A 27,019-nucleotide genomic window follows, 5' to 3' on the forward strand; every position below is an offset into this window, starting at 1 on the left:
ATCAGCATAAACTGAAAAGTGCCCATATGAAATTCCGAAATGAAAATCAGTCAACTAAGACTTTGCAGAAATCCTCAAAATGTCATAAGCCAATCCGTCTTACATAAATCGCTATACGCGTTATAACTAGTTGCTTTTTAAAAAGTATTTTTACAGGGATGCCTCGGTGGCTCAGTCGGTTAGGCCGCTGCCTTTGGCTCAGGTCATGATTCAAGGGTCCTGGGACGGAGTCCTGCAGCATGCTCCTTGCTCCGCGGGGAGCCCGCTTCTCTCTCCGCCTCTGCCGCTCTGCCTGCTTGTGCGCATGCGCTTTCTCTCTCTCTCTCTCTCTCTCTCTCTCTCATAAATAAATAAAATCTTAAAAAATATTTTTGTAAATAAATACGTTAGCAAATATGCCAGTTGGCCATTTAGCATGTTGATTTTTTGTGAACTGACTAGAATGGTAAGGTACACAGAGACAGCAGAATTTCCCATTTGTTTCATAAATAAAGGAGCAAAATTCATGTCTGTTTTATGTGCACTAGGGTATGGCTGAATGTTCCTTAGAAACCTGAAGACTGTAGAGTAGATGATTCAAGCTTGTGTCTGACGTTTGAGAAGTACAACAAAAATAGTTCATAAGCATACTAATTAAAAGATATCAGATAAAGAATGTAAAATATAAAATAGCTAATTGCCAGAAAACCTCCTACCAGGCTTTTCAGAAACACACATAGTGTCACTTGAGCTCTTATGGAGAAGAAATAAATCCAAAGCTAGAGAGCTCCAAGTGCCAGTATATATAAGAAAATTGTCACTTCCAGATCTAGGATGGTATTTGGCACATGGTATGACATATGTCATCTTCACTGCAAGCACTTTCTTATGCATATGGTCCCTCCAGCTAGAGAAGCCCATCTACAGTCTATTTTATCAATAGTGAAGACACCCAGACTGAAAATAATCTTGCATTAAATGAAATCAACTTTTATTTGACCAAGAGAGCACTATATATTTTTTAGGTACCGTTTTCCCCTTAACTGTTATTGCAGAAAATACTGTGTAATGATTGTATAGAATAGTTCCATGTCTACATGTTAAACATTAATTGTATTATAACAAAAGTTTAAGAGTGTTCATTAAATATAAAGGATATTACCATGGATTCTGTAAGTCTCTTATCTAACTTGGAACAGAAAAACTTGGAACAAAAACCCTCCTTTTTTCAATTAAAAATGGTTTATAATTTTGATATCCTTGTGTTTCCTGATGTGTAACACTGGGAATATTACTAGTCAATATAACCTAAAGATGTAACTTTCAAAAGGGTAGCTTGGCACAAATTCCTTGATTATGTCTGACCATTCCAATAAAGTAAAACTGTTAAGTCTCTAATATGAAAATGTAATATGTTAAAGGCAATTTCATAAGGTTTTTAAAAGAAGAGAAGGTTGTACATCATTTGTGAATTGTGTCTTGATTATTTGCTGTTTTTAAAAAAATGCAGGAAAGTAATTTTAGAAACTAAGATAGATCATAATTTAAATGCTGTTTTTAATAGTGAGAAATGATAATGCATTTTACTCAGTATGGCAAGTAAATTTCTATAGACATTAAGAGAACTCACAGCTAAACTTCAACTGCTATTTTTAAATGTTGGAAAGGACCAAGGGATTATTTTGAATATCAAATAAATGGAATTCAGAAATGCCCAAGAGTTCAGAAAACTAAAACTAACACTGTAGTTGAAGAAATACTCCACACTGCTAAAGAAATCTTCGTCATAGGATTTGCAAAAATGGCTTAGCACTTTCACCACTACCATATGGACTCAGAGCCAGAGAGTCTAGACTTTGGTAAATTACAGTGGAATTACAGTATCACGCTTTTTATGGCGGTGCCATATTTGATGCAGAGTCTCCCCAGGCAAGAGATATTTAACTCTATCTTTCAAACCGTTTTTGGCAGATACAATGACTGTCTTAAGAACCTGTCTCAGATATTCTGCCTCTCCTGCTTCTGGTCCTGTGGTAGAATTGTACTGCTCCACTCCCCTTGAAATGAGACATGACCGTGTGACTTACTTTGAAGAATGAAATGTGATTGGAAGGGACGTATCATTTCTGGGTGGAAGCTTTAAAAGGCATGCGCCATTTACTATATTCTCTTTCCCTCCGTCACAATAATGGACACGTGTCTGAATGGAAGGGTCTTTGGCAGCTTGATTCCCAGAGAAAGGGTGCAGGGGGGCCTACAGCTGATGCAGTGGCTATGAGAAATAAGCCTTTGTTGTTATAAGGCATTAAAATTTGGGGAATTGTTTATTACTGTAACATAATGTTGCCTTCTTAACTTAATAATAATAAAAGTAGCAGCAAATTAGCTACTATCCCAGAAAAGAAAACCAACTAAAAGAAATATGACACAAACTATTTGCTAAGGAGACATTATTTATTATATAACCTGTGAAGAAATCTATATCTATATCTATAGATATATATATAGATATAAAATTAATCATTAAAACTGTGTTAAATTTTTTATTTGATTTTAACGTGTGATATAGAATTTACCAGTGGTCTTGTATCATTTTATTTTATTAGGCAGGGGTCAGGAATCTTTTTCTATATGTGGACTGAGTAAATATTATAGGATTTGCAGACCTCTGATCTATCATAACTATGCAAATCTGTCACTATAGCCAGAAATTAGTCATAGACCATATGAATGGGCATAGCTGAGTTCCAATAAAACTTTATTTATAAAGAAGTGCTACGCCTGATTTGACCTGGTGGCTGTAGTTTGCGAACCTCTGTCACTAGATAACATATTTACGAGACCCAGTACGTTTATATTGGTATCTCTTATATTTTCCTATAGGACCAACAAATAGGTATATTTTCTAAAAGTGGGTACCATTTAAAAAAAAAATCATGTTCCACCTCTTTTTGTATAACTGACATCAGTGGAGAAATTATATTTACTATACAGTGACAAGGATGCATATTCAGTTTCTGATTTACTAACTTAAATATTTTACCTTAACAGATGAAGTTAAGGAAGCACATTGAGACAAGAAGGTTGTTTGAAGTCACGGAAGCAGTTTGCAGAAGAGCTAGGCCTGTAACCCTGGTCTTTTGGAATCTACCTATTACTATTTTATTTCCATTATTACACACTGACTTCCAAATGATTAGAACAAGTTCAGAAGGATTAGACCAAGAATTTTAAGCAAGTTTCTTGACTTTATTTAAAGACTGTAGAAACTGATTTTAGTTAATATTGAATAGAGCAGGTGTTAAGTGAGTATGCGTGAATATATACAGAGTGTATAAAGCTTTAGTTTAAGGGTTTTTTCCAGGTAGAGGAAAAGGAAGATATGTAGAGTCCTGCTATTAACCTAATTTATGATGTTTACTTATTCCTACCTATCTGACTAATGCTTCTTTTGTTCTCTTTATAATTCTTAGTTTCTATCTGCTACTGCTTTCCCCCCAAGAGCTGCAAACATTAGCTGATTAATACTCAGTCTTCTTAGCTGCTGTGATCAGTGGAGGTAATCTCTCATAGCACGTTGAAATCTAAATCACCTTTGCTAATCTGCTAGAATTTGCTTAGTATTTCCTGAGCTTATATCTCTACTACAACACTGTGTTTAGAAAAAGAAATACCCAGGACATAAAGATACGAGCATTCAATTCTATAAAAAAGCGTAGATTTCATTTTTGCAGTTTGAAACATTTCATTTAAGTTTTTAAAAAAAGTTTTCTCCTTCCCTCCCTCCTTCCTTCCTTCTGGTTTAGGTCATACTTAAGAGAATTTTTCCACATACAAACCATCAGCTTAGATGGTCATTTCCCCTTATATTTCATACTCTTATTTCTCTGTGCCTAATTAATGTACGAAAAAAAAAGAAAAAAGGGGAGAGTATATGTTAGAAATCTGTAGTCCAGCTGCATGTTATCTTGCAACTTAAAGTGTCATTTAATTTACTTTCTTGAAGACCTAGATTGCTAATTATAGCCAAATCTTGATTACTTGTATGCTATATGGATTCTCTGTACTTATGCTTGATCACAGATTGGAAGTGGTTACGGCGGCAGCCTGAAAAATTACCCATCGAAGGCAGCCACGTCACAATGCCTGGCAGCTTTGAGTAGGTTACTTTACATGCCAACAGAAATTTTGCGGATGCGATTAATGGAAGGCTCTTGAGATGGGGAGAATATTTTGGACTGTCCAGATGAGTCCAAAGCGAACACCAGGGTTCTCATAAGAAGCAGATGGTAGAGTTAAGAGTCAGGGAGAGAAAGATGTGATGATGGCACCAGAGGTTGGAATGATGTGCTTTGAGGATGGAAGAAGGGACTGTGAGCCAAGGAACGCAGGCAGCCTCTCCCAGCTGGAAAAGATAAGGAAGCCGAATCTTGTCGAAAGCCTCCAGAAGGAATGCGGCCCTGCCAATGCCTTGAGTTTTTTATTTTAGTTCTCCAGAACTATGAGAGAATACATTTGTGTTGTTCTAAGCCCCTCCATTTGCAGCAATGTGTTACAGTGGCAATCGGAGACTGTTATAGTTAGCTTGTTATAGTTCTATATAATTATAACCTTATAACTATATATATATGTAGTTATATATAACTATACCTATAACTATAACCTATATATACATAACTATAACCTTGTTATAGTTACCTTCCTGGATTATCGAAGAATGCAAGCAGGTTTGAATTTCACCGTGAGCCCCCACAGAAGAAATAGTCAACTTCTCTTTCTCAACTAGGAGAACACTTGTTTTAGTAAAATATAAATCTGTTTTAGATTATTTGTCATTTTTTCTGTTTTTTTCCTTTTGGGGTAATTGTGCGTTCTTAGAAACGTGACTGACTTCAGACTAGACTTCTGGTTATTATAATTGCTCTGCGTTTGTTCTAGTAATCTTGTATTTTCTTCTTGCTTTCTATGAAACTTAAGGAACACTGAGGAACTGGAAAGCTGGCCTCCACTGGCTAGTGTTAGCAAAGCCTGGAGGAGTGGGTATGTGGGCTAACTTCCAATTAGGCACAGAAAGTGTCTCTTTTTTTTCCCATTTCACCTGCATGGCCAGGGATGGGGCCAGGGGCCAAAACACAACAAGGGAAACAAAAATCTCCCACTACAAATTAATTGGAAGAGAGGATGGGAAAAAAAAAAAAAGCTTCTTCACTTTTCCTCTTTATTCAAGTGGCTTGTGAACTCTAGTTTTAAAGGGAGAATTAAACTTCATTTTATAATCAAGCAGTTTCTAGAGTTGGCCAGAGCCAAGCTTGCAGAGGCCTTTTACAGACACAATAGTCCTAGCATTTTCTAGGATTTTTAATAATAAAGCTGGAAAAATGCTCAGTCACTTGCACAGACCCCACACCCTGTTGCCATGCATAGTTAGTGCTCTTTGAAGAATCAGCCTGCAATTCCTGTGGTTTTATTGTACCTGTTACTCGTAGCTGGTTTCAGTTTTTATTAAGCCCAGAAGAAATACCTTTCCTAAAATATTGAAGGTTGCAAAGTTTAAAATGTAGATTCCAATAAATGCTTTGTTTTTGTATGTGATCCTTCCGCCTTCTGCCCATTGGGAGTTGCTTTGTTCCCCTTTTCCATCTGATTATAGAAAATATTTGTTTTGGAAAGTGGTTATCTGATTTATAGCCCAAGGGAAAAATAATCTTTACATTGGTGTTACATTAAAAAACTTTATAGTTTGTTCTTTATAAATTGATGCCTTTTCAGGAAAGAGATCAAGAAGTTGAGCCGATAGTCTTCATTGGGCTGTTGGTATTGTACACAGCAAGATGAGATGCTACTATTTCCCTCAATTTCAAACCTTACCAGGGAGGCAAAGTGTAAAGGCCCTGGAAAACCTTGTTCATAAACTCAACTACATGTGGTCTCGGATGTGGTGAATGATGAAAAATTAAAGGAGCAAGAAAAGAGAGTAGGCTGGGTGGAGGGCTTGATACAAATCTTTCCAGATGGGATGGGGTTGAAGTAGATTCTGAAACATGGGGAGAATTTAAGAATGTGAAGCGAAGAAAGGAGAGGGGTGAGAGTCCAAGACTCCAGGAGATGCCAACAGCAATTATGAACACATCGTGTCCCAAAGATTGAGAGGAGTCCTGATTTGTGCTGCTGAAAGTGTGCACTTGTAATCTAATTTGAGGGAAGGTCAATGCAGTATTTTTTTCTGTGAGATTCTAAAGAGAAACACACTCTTCATTCCAGGTGGGGTACAGCTTTTTCTCTTTCGAGCCAACCTCAGCTGGTGAAGTGCTGTCTTAGCCGTAATAGCAGACTCTTCTCCAACAGGCGCAGACTTATCTTAGAAGGCGTAGCATCCTGTCACTTTTCACTTAGCATTTGCTTCAAATAGATGAAAAAAAAAATGTTCTAGCAATTGGAAGTTTTGCAGTATCAACAAAACCTGTGTTAGAGCTAGTCCTTAACTGCTTTTCCCCGTTAAGGCTCAGAGGTATCTTGGGTTCCCCTTCCCTCATCATAATCAATAATAAGGCATAATTCTGACATTATCAAAACTTTGTCTTCTCTCCCTTTAATTTATTCATGAGTGGTTTGGAGCAAGGTACCATGAGAAATGAAATGTCCTACCATTCATGGTCTCTACCCTGAAACTGGAAAATCATTTTTTGCTTTCACTGTTTGAAAATATGGCAAACTCTGAAAAACCAAGCGTTGAAAGCAAAAACAAAGTGGGTTATGTCAGATTTTGTTTTGAGGCATGGCTTCCTGATTATCTGGTAGGACTCAAAAGCCTTTTAGATGAAAAACCTAATTTTGGAAATAGACTTCTTTCCAAGAATGAAAACATGCCGCACAGCTGAGTTGTGTTATTACAACCAAGAAGGGAACCCACAGGCTGTGCAGGAGGCCAGCCACCATGGCACCTTCTGGACTTGTTTTAATATGCACACTCACAGAACCCTCCCCTGCCCACCTTCTCCCAGCTCTTACTGTTGGCTTGTCTCCCAACTATCACTACTATATGCCATATTCAGTGTCTCCCTATAATAACAATATAAACTCTTGAGGACAACAAAGAATGCTTTACAATCAAACAAAGTTTTCAACAAGATTTTCCAAAGCTCTCCCTCTGTGTATCATTTTTAGGGCCAAGTATATTATTCCTTGTTGCCTATGCCTAACGCCTCCTTGTGATAACACTAGAACGTATCTACTCACATTTGATCCATGGGTTCAATTTTCATATTTCCAGCAACCAACCCAGTAGCACCCTAATCCAGTAAGTCCAAAGCCAAACTGATTAATTTTCTCTCCCAATTGCTTAAATTTCCTACTTCAGCTAATTACATTGCCATTCATTCTGATGCCTACGCTAAGAACCCTAAACTCATTCATGATCTCTTCTTTACTATCCTTCCTATCTAGCATCTCCATTTAAGCAGGGACTCTGGTTCATTTCAGACTCTTTAATTTCTTATCCAATTAACACTACAGACACCTCATTCTTTCTGCTATCTCCAACTTATTCTTTGCACTGCCTCAAATAAAACATCTTCGCCAAACACCAATCTGTTCATTACACTGTCCTTTCAAAATCCTTTACCCAAAGAAAAATATCCAAATTCCTTGGCATGGATTATGTCCTCCTTCATAATCTGGTCTCAAACTACTTTATTTTACAAATTTTTACATCCAACGTTTTCATACACAATATGCTACGGAGGCATTGAACTTGTCAGTTCCTTCTTAAATAAATTGCTCTGTTAAGCCTTTTTGTTTTTCCTCATTTTTACTTGGCATTCTTTCCACACATTAAAATTCCATCTATCCTTTAAGACAGTTCAAATGCCACCACATCAACTTATTTCCGATCTCACCCTCTCAACTCCCATTACCTTTTATTTCTTTCTCTACTCTGGCACACATCAAGTTCTACCTTAAAACATAATTTAATAGAACGCAGCTTGGAATTGTCCTCTCGTGTTTAGGTTAAAGTCTGAGTTTTTCCTTATCTCTGATCTTGGGTAGGATATTTAATTCCTTCTTGGTCAGTAAGAAATGGATACTATTTGTCAATTTTAAGAGATAAGGTAGGTAGATATCCTTATTAAATTATAGGGTGCTACAAATGTGATTTGTCAGTATTTGAGAAAATTTGTTAGTATTTGAGAAAAAGGCTATTATACTAAGGTTATGCCTCACATTTCAATGGGACAAGAACACTGAAATCATAACTTTGTTTGAACTGGTCAGGAGCACAGTTGGCAGACAGCGGTCCTAAGAATCTTCAAATTGACAATGTCTTCTAAGTTCATCGAGATCTGGTTATTAGCACCGTGTAAGTAAAATCGTATGGTGTTTGGAGATGAGCAGATCTGGGTTTAAACACCGAGCCAACATTTAAGCTGCCTTACTTCTTTAAGATTCCACTCCTTACCTGTAAAAATAATTCACTGGTAAAGAGTTGCACGGGCCTGTTGTAAAAGGCACCAGTGCTGTGAAGAATCAATCACTCCTTTTAGATGACACAATTGTAGGAAATTTAAAAGAAAAGGATATTGATTCCTGTAAGAAATGAAGGAGAAACTATTTCCTCGATATCCTGAAGAAGTGCTTTTCAGCTGTTAGTCCAGTTCTAGAACTGAGGTTTCTCATTTTGGAGCAATTTCGGGCAGCAGTCCATGCATCCTTGAGACCACGTTCAGGAACGGTACAGCGCTAATAGAGGGACGCTTCTGAGAAAGAAGCATGGGGCCTGTGATCGGAAGGGTTGGATGACTTACAAGGCAAACACATTGGCTGGCTATTTTCTTTCTTCCTTTATTGTCTTTAGCTCTGCACTTGGCGTTTGAACTGAGAGCATGTGCTGGTGTTTATTCCATCTTTGTTGAATAAATGCTGTATGTTTCTCTAAAGCCTTCCTTGTCTTGTCCGCTTTTTGACATCTGAGATAACTGCTAAGGGACATGATACGCTTTTTAAAATCATGTTTCAATGCATCTCTTCTATTCCTTATATAATAATAAAACTAATTGAATGTTATAATCACATAACTTAACCGTGGATGGGGGATTAGGTGTACGCGTATGTAGGTGAGGAGGGTGGTGGACATGACTTTGAGTTACGGCTGGTTCCTGGCCTTTGACCTCTTGGTAAAATGAGAATAAAAAGATTGTTGTGAGAGTTAAATAACACTTTTTAAAAAAACATTGTTAAAGCACCATAAAGAAGACTTTATTCAAGTTGGGGGGCCAAGGCAGTGGGTGTTGGGGCTCCTACAGTGGAATTTTGCAGTGGGGGGAAAGAGATCAGGCTCTGTTTGGAACACTTTCTGGGCAAGTGGGGACTTAGAGCCAAGGGTCAGGGTGAGGATCAGTGGATGGAACATCACTAAGAAGAAACCTCAGGGGTTGGGGGATACTTAGGTTAAACTGACCTAATAGGATTCTTGCTGAATGAAGCCAGTCCAGGGCGATCAGACACCACCTGGAGGGTGGTGGAAGGTGCAGAACCTGGTCAGGTAATGAGGGTCAGGGTTCTGGTTAACCTGACCAAGAAGGATTCTTGCTAAAACTGGATCTCACAAGGAAACACGCAGAGGAGCCTAGGAGAAGATTTAGATTCCCGATGAAAGTGTGGTCAAGTAAAGAATCTTTGTCAACATATACAAAGTCTATATTCTGTACATAACTAAATAATTCCTTACTTTCTTCCCTCTCACCTACGATATTTTCTCTGGAACTTAAAATATCTCTGGCAAAAATCCTATATAGGATGTCAGATAGGTTCATCTCACCTCCCAAGACAATGATTAGAAGTGACGGTGTTAAGAAGGATTGCAAAGCTCTGTCAGAGCTCATTGGGAAAAAGTGCTGTAGTCAATTAATAAAATTTGCCCTGGAAGTGCCATGGGGACAGTGGCAGCAGGCAAGCAATGTGTTTTCCGGCGTTGTTGTGTGGAGATGACATGTGGTTATTCAGTCTGAACAAATGTTCCTGGAATGGTTCAGAGGCTGCACATACGCAAGAGCTTAAGGTCTAATCTCAAGCCCAAGGATGCTTGCCTAATTTGGCAATCATGGGATTTTGATTGTGTACATGAGGTTGTATTTTCCTCATTGTTGTTGTTTAGACTGGAGATGCTGATAACTAAACTCTTAGAAAACAAACAAACAAGACCACCAAAATATTAAACGCGCACTGGGTTGTCATTACCCCTAAGAGGATGAACTCTGTTTTTCAAAATACACATAGGCTAAGGTTTTGTGCTTCTTCAGTTCCTCAGTCTGAAAAAAACTAAATAGATAATGCTTTTGAAACTCAATTGCATCATGATAAGTGAAAGGGCTTACCGCTAAACACTACTGTGGCATTAATTTTTAGAAACATGAAAAACACTTTTTAGAAATGGATTTTCATGATTGGGGTCACTTCCCTTTGACCTGAAGGGATATTTGCAATGAATCTCAACTTCCCCTCTCTGTCTGAGTAAAAACTTCTCCCCCTCCTGCAGTCTTCCTTGTAGAGTTGATCCCAAAGGTCTTTTTTGTCAGTCTACTCCACAGGAGCCCTGCAAGAATTTATGGATTCTTTATGGTCAAAAGCAGATTTCTGTATCTGCGTACCTCAGGCAGAAGCCCATGCACGCTCTCTCTCGTTTTCTTTGGTGGGGAGAAGAGGAGAATTTAAATTTTCAGAGCAGTTAGTTACGTTAGTCCTTTTCTATGTTTACCCTTAAAACTAGTCTGTGGTTGTTGCTTGAGAGTGAGAGTGTGTGAATGTTTCAGTTGCTGCCAGGTGAGACTCAGTCTCATCTCATTCTTTCGGGACCTCAGGGGATCTTTTGCTACATTGCTCAAATCCCCTCTCGGTTCCCCTACATTTGTTAAACTGAGGCCCAGAGATTACACTTAAGCCTAGCAGTGCATGCTGCTCTAATGCTGATCATTAACTGCCTGTCCAGATGGTCCCTGCTCTCACTGACAGATAGGAAGTCTAAATTGTTCATCTCCAGTGTTTCTTGTAGACTGCCCAATATGTTTACTGTGGTCCAATTACAGGAGGGTGACATTAAGCAGATCTGATGCTAACATTCTGGCGCGAGTCCTGATGAGCCAAGTGGCAGATCTGGGGAGGAATGTGGAGGATGCGGCAAATGAGGAAGTTACACCCGAAAGCACCAGCGTTCCGAGGGCAGCCGACTATTTTAGACATCTGTCAAAGGCAGGTAGGAATTCAGGCTTCGTGCTCCATTCCTGCTGGCCTGGAGAAGATTAGGCGTGCAGCAACTGACACCTCAGACTACTTTCCTTTAAGTTGCGGAAACAGCAACAACAACAACAACAACAAACCCCACCAGCCTCACACCTACCTGAAGGTCATTCTCATAAATGTCAGTCACGCTGAGATCAGTGGGGCTTCTGGAGACACGCATCACAAGAGGCTCAGAACTCATTCACTCCCAAGCTGCTTAAAAGTTGCATTCTCCTTTTCAAGTTTTGTGCTAATGTCCACTTGATCTCACAGTTCTTTCAGCCTCGTCTCTGTCCTCGCTCAGCATCAGCTCAGTTAATGCCAATCTTTATTTTCTGGCTCTGGGAGCTGTACGTGCTAATGCCAGAACCATCTTTCCTCATTTTCCTTTTTTTGTTGTTGTTGTTTCGCATAATTGGCGGAGACTACTTGAATGTGCAGAATGACTGATTCAGAATGCATAGCCATGTTTTGAGTGGTGATATTAAATCTTTTTAAAGGACCGGCTGAGTGTCAATTATGTGCATGGCACTTGGCTTCATGATGTCATGGATCTTAGGAACGACAAGTAAATTCCTGCTGTCAACCAGTTTACATGAAAACCACCAAGCCTGTTAATCAAATGCATTGTAGGTTATTCTTCTGAAACCCTGCCATGGGTTGCACAGTTTCGAGAAAGCCATTTATTGCTGGAGAGTCAATTTTTAACCATTATTTATAAAGATGTGCAATTCGAATAATTCTGGTTGCCTTTAAAAAAGATGGCTGGAGAGTGTAAGAGGAGAAACAGGAAGGTCTGGTAATAACCTGGTGCAGGGTAGTGGGTACAGCGCACACAGGACAGGGCCCGGCTTGCTGGGGGGAAGGGGTAACGGCAGGTCGACGCCATTACTGTGGTCTTCTGTAACATTACCTGTAACTGGTACCTCTCTAGATCTCTTGGGCTTAAAATATACATATTTATTTTTTCGGTTGGAAGCAACACTACACAAAATATTTCAGCCTCTCCAGATATATGGAATAACAATGTTTTGCACTTTCTCATGTTTATGAACTTAAATATGTTTTAGGCAATGAAAATAGGTCTTATATATTAGAGTGGAATTATAATTTGAGAGGAAGCAAATCTAGATATGAAAGCAGCAAGATAATTTTCCTCTGAGGTTTTTAAAGTTCCATTCAACTTCGCTCTTTGATAGCAGTGGTGGTGGAAAGAAAGAGTGTTTGGTGTGTGTGCTTCAAGCCCCTGAAATGATCCTTCTTTCTCTGGACTTCAAAGTACAGAAATTGTTCCATCCTACTTTTCTACTTCAAACCACACTGTCTGGTGGTCAGACTTTGAACTCTGGGTGAGAATAGAATTAGCCTCAGGAACTTTGGGGGAGATTTATAAAATAAGCAATGAACATTTCTCTGCTCTCTAAAGACATTTTTGCTACCATTCCAATAACATCCCTGGTGGGCTATAATAAGCATACTTAAAAAAAATTTTTCCTCTTGGATCTCTACTGCCCCACTTTCTGGTTTTGAACAGCTACCCAGGAAACTATTATCTCTAAAACTGTTTCTAGTTTTATGTGGAGAAGGCAGATATGGGAAGGCTCCGTTAGTCTTCTCTAAAGGTAGGATTCGAATTGAAGAATGGAAGAATGAAGAGACATTTTAGGACATTTCACCCAACTTCATCTTTGTAACTTGACTCTGAACATTTAGACGGCATTATTTTCTTTAGTGGTAGGAAATATATACTTACTTCTGATTTTTCTTTCTCTTTTAGCATCTTGGAATTTGGGGATGACTGAGGTGCATTTATGGTTTCCAGTACTCCATGGTAATCAGTTCACAGATTTTTATAGAATGGTTGGAGAAACTCACCAAAATAGGAATTTTTGAGAGACACTTGTTATTGAAAGGAATTTTAACCTTAACCCCTTCTGGGAGATAGAGACTTCCTGGAGTTGCCACCTGAGTATCCGTAAGAACATCAAACTCAACAAATTTAAAGATCAGTTTTGGACATCCTTATCCAACCTTCTCTTCTTCTTTTGCCACCATTCCTATTGGGTGGTATACATCTGCTTAATCTTGGAAAAAGCATGCAGAATGGTCTCCATTTGTCCCTCTTCTTACCCTCCATGCCTAATAGATCACCAAGTCCTGCTGATTTTATTTTCTGAGTGTTTCTATACTTTTTCCCAAACCATCTGCAAATTGCTTAGCCTAACCTTTTATATCTAGTTGGAACTATTGAAATAGGTTTGTTACTTCACCAGGCTTCCCTGCTACATCTCACCCTTTACATGGTACCCAGAATGATACAGACATGCACATTTGATTATGTTACCCAGCAATTTAGGATACTCTGTTACATACAGTCTTTAGTCCACAAGTGCTGGTAATTGGCATAAAATCCCTCAAAGATCTAGACCTTGACTTCTGTTCAACTCATCTTCCTCCAGTCATTTTTCATGACTGATGCTCTAATTATAATAAACTATGCAGGATTACCTTTAAAAAGTTAAGCTATTTTATTTTTAATATTCTTTTTTTAAAAAAGATTTTATTTATTTATTTGACAGATAGAGACCACAAGTAAGCGGAGAGGCAGGCAGAGGGGAGAAAGCAGGCTCCCTGCTGAGCAGAGAGCCCGATGTGGGACTCCATTCCAGGACCCTTGGATCATAATCTGAGCCGAAGGCAGAGGCTTTAACCCACTGAGCCACCCAGGTGCCCGTATTTTTAATATTCTTTGCACATGCTCTTTCCTCTGCCTGAGAAATATATTTCATGCACTGTGCTAAAGGAGAGTATTATTATACTCATTTGATAGATAAAACTGAAGTTTAGTGAGTTGAAGTATCTTTCCTGTTATTATTATCCTAGCAATCATTTTTGTATCTCTAGCCATCATCTAATTCTGACTCTACTTATAAATATATTTCTTTTTTTTTTTTTAAGATTTTATTTATTTATTTGACAGACAGAGATCGCAAGTAGGCAGAGAGGCAGGCAGAGAGAGAGGAGGAAGCAGGCTCCCTGCTGGGCAGAGAGCCCGATGTGGGGCTTGACCCCAGGATGCTGGGATCATGACCTGAGCCGGAGGCAGAGGCTTTAACCCACTGACTCTCCCAGGCACCCCTATAAATATATTTCTATATCTACTTTTCCTTTTCTTTTGCTATCTCCATAAGCATTTGTTTTTTTTTTTTTGATTTATTCAACAAATGTTTATTTATTATGCACATAATGTGTGCCAGATACTTGAAGGTAGTAAGTGGTGGTATCCAACATCAGTTATGTGCTAAAGCTGGCTTGTACAATTGTGAGCCTCTCTTCCCTTCTTACTGGTCAGTGACATCATCTGGGAGCTTAAAAATGGCCAGAAATCAGAGTTTTGGAAAGCCGGATGTTGAATATCTGCCAGGACACTCATCCCATCTCTCAGTCCTACCCATCTTAGAGTAGCCTTTGTGGTTGGATCTCTTATTTCATGATCACTTCTTCTTCTTCTTCTTCTTTTTTTTTTCTTTAAAAGATCAATTTATTCATTTCTGAGACAGAGAGAGAGCAGGAAGAGGGGCAGAGGGAGAGGGAGAGAGAATCTCAAGTAGACTCCATACTGAGTATGGAGCCTGATGCAGGGCTCGATCAAGATCACTTCTTAAACAAAAATGATAAGACTGTCATCTTTTAAAAATATAGATTTGATATGTCTCTCTCTCTCTCTTTTTTTTTTTCCATTGTTAAAGGCTTATTCCTTGTTGTGGTACATGGAATCCATCTTGAACTGACTGCCTCTCCATATTTATTTCCTATTACCATTGTTTTTTATACTCTGGCAATACAAAATAGTGTACTGATTCTGAATAAATCCCGTTGTTTCTCATCTCCTGGTTTTTGTACATACTGCCTCCTGTGCTTACAATGTCTTCCTTATTTCTTCTTTCTGGTAAATTTTCTTCTTCAAAATTTAACAACTAGCTCAGTGTTTGGCACAAAGCAAGTGTGCATCACATTTTATGATTTTATTGAATGAACATTTATTTAGTATTACTTGTTTTAGGAGGCTTTTCTGGAATCTCTCCCTTTCCCCATTATAGAGAAAGTAACTGTTTTCTCATAGTACTCCTTTCATTACCACATGTATATATTCATGGTCACATATAACATTGTGTGTTCAATCCATTAATTTATGAATGTGATTCTGTTAAAGTTTTGAAATTGAGTAAATTGCAGAATAACATGTAGTTAACTAGGAATTTGTGTAATGCCTGTTACACACTTGTCTTAGTGAGGATAGCAAAGGTTAAGCTATGATAATAAATATATTCTTAAATTCAGCGGGTTTACATGCTAAAGTATATTTCCCATTCACACACAAGTCAGTGATGTTGGGGTCAGTTTTCTAGGGCATCTCTCGTCTGTACAGATTTCCAGGCTCCATTCTGTTTCTATATTTTCCGAAAATTCCATCTGTGCCTTTCAGGGCTTTCCAGGGGAGGAAAGAAGTGGAGGAAGCATAATATCCCACATATCACTTCTTAGAGTTCATTGACTCTAATTCTGAGGAAGATTTGGAAATATAGGACCAAATGTTGATATTTCTAGAACATTAACAATCTGAGTCACAAAACATTAAAGAACATAGTAAAAGGAAAATGTCATTATCAGGTGGCAGAGTTGGGGGAAGCTTTATGGCAGAAATGGGGCTTAAACTGAACTTAAAACAAGGTTAAGATTTAGATAATGAGAGAAAGAAGAGATTTCAGTCATTTCTTGGTCTAAAATATGATTAAACTTTGGCTTCATTCAGGATTATTTTCTAGTTTCTATATAACTTTTATATTCATAATTTTATTTCTGCTCTTTGATTTTTTAAAAATTTAGTGTATAATGAAAATTCATTTATTTAGTCTAGAATTCTCATTAAAAACTCAGCAGGGGTTTATGGTTACTAATCAAAGACTGTTAGAAGAGTTTAGGCAACATCAGTGCCTGGAAATTTGGAAAAATGTCATTTTGTGGAAGACCAGTTATGCTAATAGGGAAAAGGACTGGATTTTCTTGTCCAATGGTATATTTTGCTGTACATAATTTTTTACTATAGAGAAAACTGGTCTGTCTCCTTGTGCAATCTTGACTCTCTACTTCTGTTGATTAAGCTAATTAAGTTTTGGTTAGCCCAACTAGACCATTTTCCAAATGGTAACAAATAGTGTTGCCTCATCTTCAAATTTGCAGAGCAATTTCATATTCATCACTTTCTTTGATTCTTATTGTGGATTGGGCAGATATCATTAAATCTCATCTTGCAGATGGAATAAATTGAGGTTAATTGTTTTTGCCAAAGTAACAAGACAGATTACTTGTATTAGAAACAGGCCTGAAATCTATATTTTGGAGTCCAAGCACAGTGTCTTTTTTCACAACATATACCCACCACTTTTGTTATCTTTTGATGTTGATAAAATCAAACTGTGCCCTAGTTCAAATTAGTATTGAAACTCCACAAGGAAACTGACTTCTCGAAGGTCAAATATTACGTTTAAATAAATGAATTTTTGAATGCTGACCACATTTAAAAAATATAATCAAACAGTTAATTGATAGAAAGAAATAAAAACAGATTAAAAATCTTAAAAAGTTGTTATTTTCTCTTACCCTAGAGTTTCTGAAAGCAGTTTATGTAAGTTATACTGCACCTGGACTGTAAATCTCATGACTACATCTGCTTGCTTCTATATGGCATCATTTATTCATTATTATATATTGATCACTTATAAAATGTTGAGCATTACAGTAGACTTCAAACATCCAGTGGGGAACATTATATAGTTTGTACCCTTACAGACAAATTATTAGGAATTGCAGTAATTACCAAGATGGGGTTAATACAAGAGTGGTGAGAGAATGTGGGGGTGAAGGGACCCCACAGAATCCACCAGGTGTAGAGACCTTTCCTTCAAAGTGCCCTGAAAGATGGGCAGGATTTAGGTACACAACAGGGCTGCCTCTGGATTGTAGCGTCATGATGAAAATGCTGTGTTGATTCTGCCTGGAACCCAGAGAAATAGGTAAACTGTTAAACAGTTCAATTCTGATAAGCCTGCAGTTGTATTTGTCATGTAGATATAAGGCAACTAAAAGAAAGAACCGATTGCTTTTTATAAGGAAAAGAGTCTTAGAGCAGTAGTTCTAAAGTTCTAGTGTGAAATTCTGAAAATTCGGAAATTCAAAATCACATGAATGCTTTATTACAGCAGATTGCTTGACCCTAACCCCAGAGGGTTTTTTGTTTTTGTTTTTGTTTTTTTTTGATTCAGTAAGTCTGAGCTTGGTCCTCATAATTTGCATTTCTGACAAGTCCCCAGATGATGCTGATGCTGCAGGTCCAAGGACCACGCTCAAGCAGTTATGGAACAAAGGATTAGGATTTGTGTGTTAGTGACTTTCAGCTTTACCTTTGCCATTTGCCCTTAGCAAACATTCTGAAGGCAATTAGTACTTATTACAAAGGTGCTTCACATGGTACTGAATGAATAAGTCAATGAATCTAATTAATTATCCTCCATTGGTTACAGCATTTATGTGGATTTATGATTATTTCAGATTCACGATGAATACATAAGCTACAAACTATAAAAAATGACTTTTCTGCAAAACTGCAACTGGAAGAATTTACTAGATTTGCTGGCTTTGTATCTTGACTATATTTTTAGGGCAACTGATTGAAAAAAATTCATTTAAAAATAGGGAAGAGCTCACTTGGATATTTATAACTTGACAGGTTACAACTAGCACAACAACCGAATGGGAAATTGTGACTCTTAAAACCCACACAGGCAGTTTCTAAAAACTCAGTGAGCTAATTTATAGGAAATTCTACTAAGAAATCAGCAATTCTGGACAAGAGCTCTTATTGTTGAGAGATCTTCCTAAAAGGGTTAACATATTAAATTACCCCTCTGAAAAAAATTTTATGAGAGGGACGCTGCACTTCCATGATTATAACTTGCAGAAACTCCTTCCCTTAGGTGTTTCCTGGCAACAACTGGAAGCAGATGGAAGGAGGGAATATAAAAAGTCTTGGCCTTTACCCAGACTCTGATGCCTTTAGCACCTTCTCCCCAGGTTCACTTGTTTAAAGGGCCTAATTGGGCTGGGAGGTGTGGAAAGAAAGAGCCATCATCCCACTCGATTCAAAGGTAGAGTTGCATTTCCCAGAGGTTGGCTGGTTGTGCTGGGGAGGGAATGTTTGTGATTCTAAGGTTCTAATCCATTTAACTGAGCAAAGCCTTATGGACTGGAATGAGTGCAGTTTGGGGGATTGTTTTAAACACAGGAGGGCAAGGCTAGAAAGATATTGAAATGTAGAAAATCCTAAATCAGAACAAGGATAGAGACACCCAAGAAATAAACCAGATAAGGGAGGGAAGAAAAAGTTCCGGGGTCCTTCACTGTTGGTCAGAGAGTACATAAGCATGATCTCATTTAATCCCACCAGCAATCCTGTGAGATCAATGTTAGTATCCCCACTTTACAGAGAACAGTACAGACACTCTGAGTCAGCTCCTTTACAGAACGGGTAAAGGAACAAGGCTGGGATGAGACTGCCAATTTGACCCCAAAGCCTCGCCTTATTTCACCATACTGACCTAATTTTTTAAGGAAAGGCAGGCATCACGATTGTATAGCTCAAAAAGGGTGATTTCAGAGAGAGAATGTGGATAGCTAAAATACTCGAAGAAATTTGAGCTGTGTTCATGATAGCCAGGATCTATGATTTAAACCAGAAAAAGAATTAAGCTATTTCTATTAAGACCCTCAGTTTGCTGGTCTTTTGGAAACATTCCTTCATTTATTTCCTCTGTTTCAAACCTATGTTTTGCAGTAATATCCTGGGTTTATTTATTACCATAAAGGCCAGAACTTAAGTGATCAATTCCCCATCTGTTCCTGATTTTCTAAAACACAGTAGTAACTGAGTCTTGTTGTCAGCCAACAATGGCCTGCCATACTCTCACTTGGCACCTCTCCTCCCTGTATGTTGCCTTCTAGCATTGCTCTTTTAGGATTCTTCCTGACCTTCCAACAAAATATCATTAGTAGCTCAGGTTCAAAGTCTAGTGCAGAGTGACAAGACCATCTAAAATGGCCTTTCTTTCTTTCTTTTTTTTAAGGGCGAAATTATGAACAATATACTAAAAGTGCAGTATGGGCCCTTCTTAGTTAACTTCTTCCTTCTCTTACCCTTTTTTGCCTTAGCCTCTATTTAAATACAATTTTTTTTTTTTTTTGACCCACATTCCATACTGACTTGCATCCAGATGCCACTGTGCCTTATGGAATAAAAATCTTTGACATTTTTCTAAGGGATCATCTCACTTAAACAGTTAACCTTCTAATTCAGGAGGACTCTTATTACTCTAGTTTCCATATCCCTAGTTTTAAAAAGCATTCTTAAAAGAATGTCACCATAATGTAGAGCATGCAGCTTTGTGCATAAGCATGTAAATCATTTTTGTAAATAGCTATTTACTAAGGATGAGCAGCAATTTGTGCTGGGTGGGAGGTAAAGAATGAGATTTCATCATTTAGTGGTGAGATACACATACTTCTCAATTATCTGTGCTAATGGGGACAATGATAACAAGGATAATGGAGTCCATAAGAAATCCATGGTGGAATTTAAATCAGTCCTTTTCGTTGCTTCTTAGAAGTGATGGGGAAAACATTTTGCTAGAGTGAAATTTTAGATTGTTTATAGATTTCAATTACTGTGCTATTCCGGTTCCCATTTTTTTCTCAACAACTAAAAGTTGGATACATAAACAGATAAGGGCCTTGCTGCATTTTGAAAATAAAGGTACTTTAATCAGATTCTCTATGAATATATAATACCCAAACAATGGCCTGTTTTTTCCCTCTGTGGAATTGAATAAATGTTGGCATTTGGTGAACAAAGCAAATCAAACACTTTTACTAAAATTAGCAGGACATTTACTAGAGAAAATTCTGTGATGTTATCCAGAAATGAAGTGGATTGAATTTGTTACGACTTCCCTTAAACTCCTATAAAGAATTATAGCTGCAGGTGGTAGGTATTCACCAGTAGTTGGCTGTTTTCCTATTTATGTCAAGAATTTCAAATGGAAGACTCAACATCCTCCAGATAAAACCACTCCATGCTGCTAATTTTTGCTTTTCACATACAAAAGTATTAGTTTGTTGGATAGCAAAAGTGTTTTAAAATATTACTATGAAAATGTTATGGAAATTAACAATTTAAAATAAGAACAATAAAATAAAAACCAGGACACAAATGAGCCTTCTCCCCTAATATTATATCTGCCTTCTGTTCCATTCATATGTGATTAAACTTTACATGCATTTATTTTTAGTTAGAAGACCTTTCCCTTCTGAGTCCAGAGGTTCAAAGAGTTGCACTCATATAAGCTGGGAAGAAGGTAGCCTCAAACAACTTTAAATTTGAGAGGCCTTAATACATCTCTTGAAAAACCCCATGTGTTCAAAAGGCTCTTGTGTGAGTTCCAGTCTGTTCCCTTTGGCAGTAGATCCGTAATTAGGAGCTTACCCCACACATGAGCTAACACCTTTCTGGAGAACTGTCTTCTGCTAATTCCTGCGAGATTTCTAATTTGCTACATATTTTTGCCAACCACATCAGTAAATTTCCTTCCTCTTCCAGAACAGAAAGATGTAGAAAAGCAATACAGCCTCCTATCTCTTTTGAGCAGACCAACCCTCTAAGTATTCTAAAAATGTTTTTCAGCAGAGTTTCTTGAGTGGCAGAGATACTGTATTAGCTTCATTTTGTTCTTTGCTATTTTTCTTTTGGATTTCTCTCACTTTTTCCCCCCCCATGAATGACTTAATTAACACTGAATCAGGATTCTTTCCTGGAACTAGAACTCCTAAAAGTGTTAAATATTCACCAAGATTTGTAACTTTGTGTTCAAAGGAACTTTTCTTTAAACTTCATTCTATAAACATGTTCCAATTGCCTCCTGGTGTTGGTCGGGCTTACACAGACTCTATCACACAGGGACGAGGTGTCCAGTATGGTAGCCAGTAGTCTCACGTAGCTCCTGAGCACTTGAAATGTGGCGAGCCTGAATTGAGATGTGCTGCAAATGTCAGTACGTACTGGATTCTGGAGATTTGGAACCCCCCAAAATCTCACTAACAATTTTTGTATGATTACCTATTGAGATGGTATTATATATTTTTAAAAGATTTTATCTATCTATTTATCTATTTATTTATTTGAGAGCGAGAGAAAGCAAACAAGAGAGAGCACAAGTGTGCATGTGCAAGGAAGGGAAGGGGCAGAGGGAAAAGGAGAGGGAGAATCCCAAAAGACTCTATGCTGAGTGTGGAGCCCAACGTGGGGCTCTATCGCATGATCCTGAGATCATGACCTGGGCTGAAGTCAAAAATAGTACACTTAACTGACTGAGCCACCCAAGTGCCCCGAGATGGTAATATTTTTGATATGTTGGGTTAAATAAAATATATTATTAAAATTAATTTCACCTATTGCTTTTTAGTTTTTTAAAATATGGCTGTTAGAATATGTAAAATTATATATGCAGCTTGGATTTGTGGCTTGTGTTATATTTCTACTGCTCAGCATTGATACAGACAGCAGCCCCAACACTGTGAGAGCGAAGGTCAGTGGAGCTATTACTCCAGCATGGACAAAGAAATACAAGTTATCTGGGGCTGGGGGGGGTCATCTTCAGATGTGTCTCAGAGGACAAGGAAGAATCACTCAGATAAGAAAATGGGACAGGTATGTTCCAAGAAGGGAGGCAGTGAGCAAAAGTAAAGGTTTAAGGTGGCTGGAATTTAAGGCATGTGTTGAAAGATGATGACTCTAAAAGGATGTTCTAAAAAGATAATTTTAGAACAATCTATTAACCCAAAACATGTTTCCCTTAATTAGTATGTTCATATCACAGAGGTTTTTTTTTTTTTTTTCTGTTGTAGAAAAAGAACTAATGATACCAAAGAGGAATCTCACCTTTACCCTACCCAGTTTTGAGAATTTTGGGGAGAAAAACCCAGAAATAAGGGGAGCTCAGGCTCACAGAGCCCCACTTTCCTTCACTTATCATATGCTTAATATACTTCCAAGACTATGAGAGAAGCAAAGACTCTTGGGGGTTGGAGAGGCCCAATGGCACGCTTCCTCAACATGGGAAGAAGCCTCCCTCCCTGCATAGTTCTCTAGCATCTCAAGAAGGCAATAGGCTGGTGTTCCGGAAGGGGAACAGTGAGACATTAACTGAAACACATGGAAGAGAAACTATTTAGTGGGACTAAAATTAGGAAAGAGGAGTAAACTTATGGAGCATAAAGAGCATATATATCTTACTAAGTGGATTTTGATTTCCTCAGTATTGTGTTAAATCAGACAAAATTTCTTTTAATATTTACCTTTATACAATATAAAGGGGGAGGAGGAAGTGGTATGGAAAGGAGGAAGGTTATTTCTCTGTCTTCTACATAGGTGTATGTTCTTAGTTTCTGTCCCCCCAAAATTTGAAGTAACAAAGGAAAACCTTACCAGGAAATAGTGGGACTAGGATGTGAAGAGGATTCTAGTGGGTACATCCTGGGTGACTTTCCATTTCGCAGCAGTTTGAATGGCTCTTCCCAGGATCATGCACCTGGTGGCAGATGTGCTGTTATTTGGAGTATCTGTGAGGAATGTTCTATTGGGCAGCTCTTCTTTTGATTCAGCAATTCCTCTTTACTTTAGTTAATTCAAATTGGCTTATGGTTAGCTGTAACCAAAAGAGTCCTGACTAGTCCTTGGAGTACCTAATAATCAAAACAAACACATTTTTAAGTATTTTAGAAGGATAGACTTAGATCCTTGCAATTGACAGATGAATGGTAGTCAACAATGCTTTAGATAGTGTTATTATACAGGAAATGTTAATCATACATTAACCCCAAACTTCACCCTGCAAACATATTAGTAACCGAGATCAAGTTACTAAATAAATATGAACACCATAAAACAATTTAGTTATGTTATCCAAACTTTAGACCCCAAGATGCCAATGAAATTGGATAATAAGGATCAGTGAGATTTTATTTAGCTCCATTCTCTTCTCTAATGTCTTTATTATATGAAGCAGCTTCTTAGCTTCAGAGCTTTCGGCTTCTTTCCTTCTTCTTTGTCCCTCTATATGCAGAAGGCAGGGGTGGAGATTGAGGAGTTGTGTACGGATGTCTCTGGTTAAAAAGGTTTTGAAGAGACATCTCAGATGTGGTTCAATTTAGATAATCACTTGCACATCACCTCTGGAAACTTCTCCCTAGTTTTAATATGTCAGAATTCTAAGCTTGGGCAGTGCAAAGGATGTAAGTATTTTAAAACAGTTTTGTTTTTTATGTAATTTTTGGCTCAAGGATCTGCAGCAGCTTTCTCTTTTATTTAGTGCTACCCTTCATTTAGTCATTAAAAAACTATGCTATAGACTGTGGTGGTTTTCATTTTCATTTGTCTCCATATATTTTTTGTTTTCTTCTTTAATTTCTTCATTTGGCTCAATATTCACAAATCAGTCAACGTGATCTACCACATTAACAAAATGAAGGATAAAAATCACATGAACATCTTAACAGATGCAGAAAAAGCATTTGACAAAATTCAGTATCTGTTTATGATAAAAATTCTTAACAAAGTGGGTATAAAGGGAACATATCTCAACATAAAAAAGGCTATATATGAAGAATTGACAGCTAACATCACACTTAGTGGTGAAAAACTGAGAGCTTTTCTTCTGAGATGAGGAAAAAGACAAGGATATCCACACTTGCTGCTTTTATTCAACATAGTCCTGGAATCCTAGCCACAGCAATCAGACATGAAAAAGAAAAGCATCCATATTGGTAAGAAAGAGGTAAAACTGTTATTATTTGCAAATGACATGATACTATATATAGAAAACTCTGAAGACTCCACCAAAAAACGATTAGAGGTAATAAATGAATTTGGTACATTGCAGGATACAAAATTAATACAGAACTCAGTTGTATTTTTTTTTAAGATTTTATTTATTTATTTGGCACACAGAGAGAGAGAGATCACGAGTAGGTAGAGAGGCAGGCAGAGAGAGGGGGGAAAGCAGGCTCCCCGCTGAGCAGAGAGCCCGATGTGGGGCTCGATCCTAGGACCCTGCGAACGTGACCTGAGCCAAAGGCAGAGGCCCAACCCTCTTAGCCACCCAGGCACCCCCTCAATTGTATTTCTGTACACTAATAAAAAAAATAGCAGAAAGAGGAAATTAAGGAAACAAGTCCACTGACAATTGCATCAGAAAGGATAAGCTACCTAGGAATAAATTTAACCAAGGTGGTGAAAGACCCAACCTCTGAAAAACCATTGATGAAAGAAATGGAATAAAACACTAACAAGTAGAAAAAATATTCCATATGCATGGCTTGAAAGATTAATGTTGCTGAAGTGTCCATTCTATCCAAAGCAGTCTACAGATTCAATATAATCCCTGTCAAAATCCCAACAGCATTTTCACAGAACCAGAACAAGTAATACTAGAATTAACGTGCAACCACAAAATACCCCGGACGGCTAAAGCAGTGTTGAGAAAGAACAAAGTTGGAGGTATCACAATTCCATGTTTCAAAATGTACTACAAAGCTGTAGTAATCAAAACAGTATGGTACTGGCACAAAAATAGACACATGTATCAATGGAACAGAATAGAGAGTCCAGAATAAAACCTACACTTATACACTAATACAATTAATCTTTGACAAAGGAGGCAAGGATATACACTGGGGAAAAAGACAGTCTCTTCAATAAATGGTGCTGGGAGCACTGAACCACGACATGCAAACGAGTGAAACTGGACCACTTTCTTACACACACACAAAAATAAACCCCAAATGGGTTAAAGATCTAAATGTGAGACCTGAAACCATAAGACTCATAGAACAGAACTGGAAGAGAATGTAGGCGATATATTTTCTGACATCAACCTAACTTTTTTCTAAATATATTTCTTATGAAGAGAACATAGGCAATAATTTTTTTTGACATCAGCCATGACATTTTTCTAAATATGTTTCTTAAAACAAGGAAACAAAAGCAAAATAAACTCTGGGACTACACCAAAATAAAAAGATTTTTCATAGCAAAGGAAACCATCAACAAGGTTGAAAAGGCAACCTGCTGAATGGGATATTTGACAATGATGTGTCTGGTAAGGAGTTAATGTCCAAGATATATTAAGAATTTACAGAGCCCAACATCAAATAACCCGAAATAATCTGATTAAAAATGGACAGAGGACCCAAACAGATATTTTTCCAGAGAAGATGTACATGGCTAACAGACACATGAAAAGATACTCAGTACCACTAATCACCAGGAAAATGCAAATCAAAACCACAATGAGATATTACCTTACATCTGTCAATATGACTAGAATCAAAAAGACAAGAAATAACCAGTATTGGCGAGGATGTGGAAAAAAAGGAACCCTTGTGCACTATTGGTGGTAATGTAAATTGGTACAGTCACTGTGGAAAACAGTATGGAACTCCTCAAAAAACTAAAAATAGAAATAATATGATCCAGTAATTTTGAGTACTGGGTATTTACCCAAAGAAAATAAAATACTAATTTGAAGATAATATACAGCTCCATGTTTATTGCAGCATTATTTACAATAGGTATGATAATTACAATACAAATTTATAAATTTAAAATAATTATTTACAATGTATGGAAACAACTCGTGTCCCTTGATTGATGGAAGGATAAAGAAGATACATTATATACACAATGAAATATCACTCACCCACAAAAAAGGATGAGATCTTGCCATTTGCAACAACTTGGATGGACCTAGAGGGTATTATGCCAAGTGAAATAAATTAGAAAAAGACAAATACCATATGACTTTCCTTACATATGGAATCTAAAAAAACCTAAATGAATTAATAAACAAAAAGCAGAATCATACCCCTAAATACAGAGAACAAACTGACAGTAGCCAGAGAGGAGGGGAGGTAGAGGATGCGCAGGTTGGTGAAGGGGTAGAGGATACAATAGGCATCCAGTTATGGAATGAGTAAGTCAGTCATGGGAATAAAAGATACAATAGGGAATATAACTAATGGTATTGTAATAGCATTGTATGGTGACAGATGGTAGCATCACCACATGATAGCATGTGGTGAGCATAGCATGACACATAAACTTGTTGAATCACTATGTTACACACCTGAAACTACTATAACATTGTATGTAGACTATACTTCAATTAAAAAACCAGAAACTATGCTACAGATATTGGCATATCTACCAAGGGACATATGGGGATAGACGTCGGATGCAACTAAACAGTCTGTTGTTGGAACTGTCAAATTCTTTCAGTCCTTCCTTCATATGTCCTGTCTTCCATGCTCCTCCACACTGTATTATTCTGGTGGGATAACCTAGTGCTTATTTTTCCACCTTTCTTTTCAATTGGTATTATCAATTCATTAGTTCTTGATTTTCAATTAGGATAATTTTATACCTTTAAATTTTTAGATAGCTAGGGCATTTATGAAGATCAAATTGGTTTTAGAAAACTTTGTTCCTTGTTGCCAAATAGCTATTATGATACATTGGGCCCCCAAATTACTAGCATTGCCTGCTGAAAAGTTGTAGATTTTTAAAAAAGATTTTATTTATCAATTTGAGAGAGACAGAGACAGA

Source organism: Martes martes (genome assembly GCF_963455335.1).
Source record: "Martes martes genome assembly, chromosome: 5".
Taxonomy (NCBI): Eukaryota; Metazoa; Chordata; class Mammalia; order Carnivora; family Mustelidae; genus Martes; species Martes martes.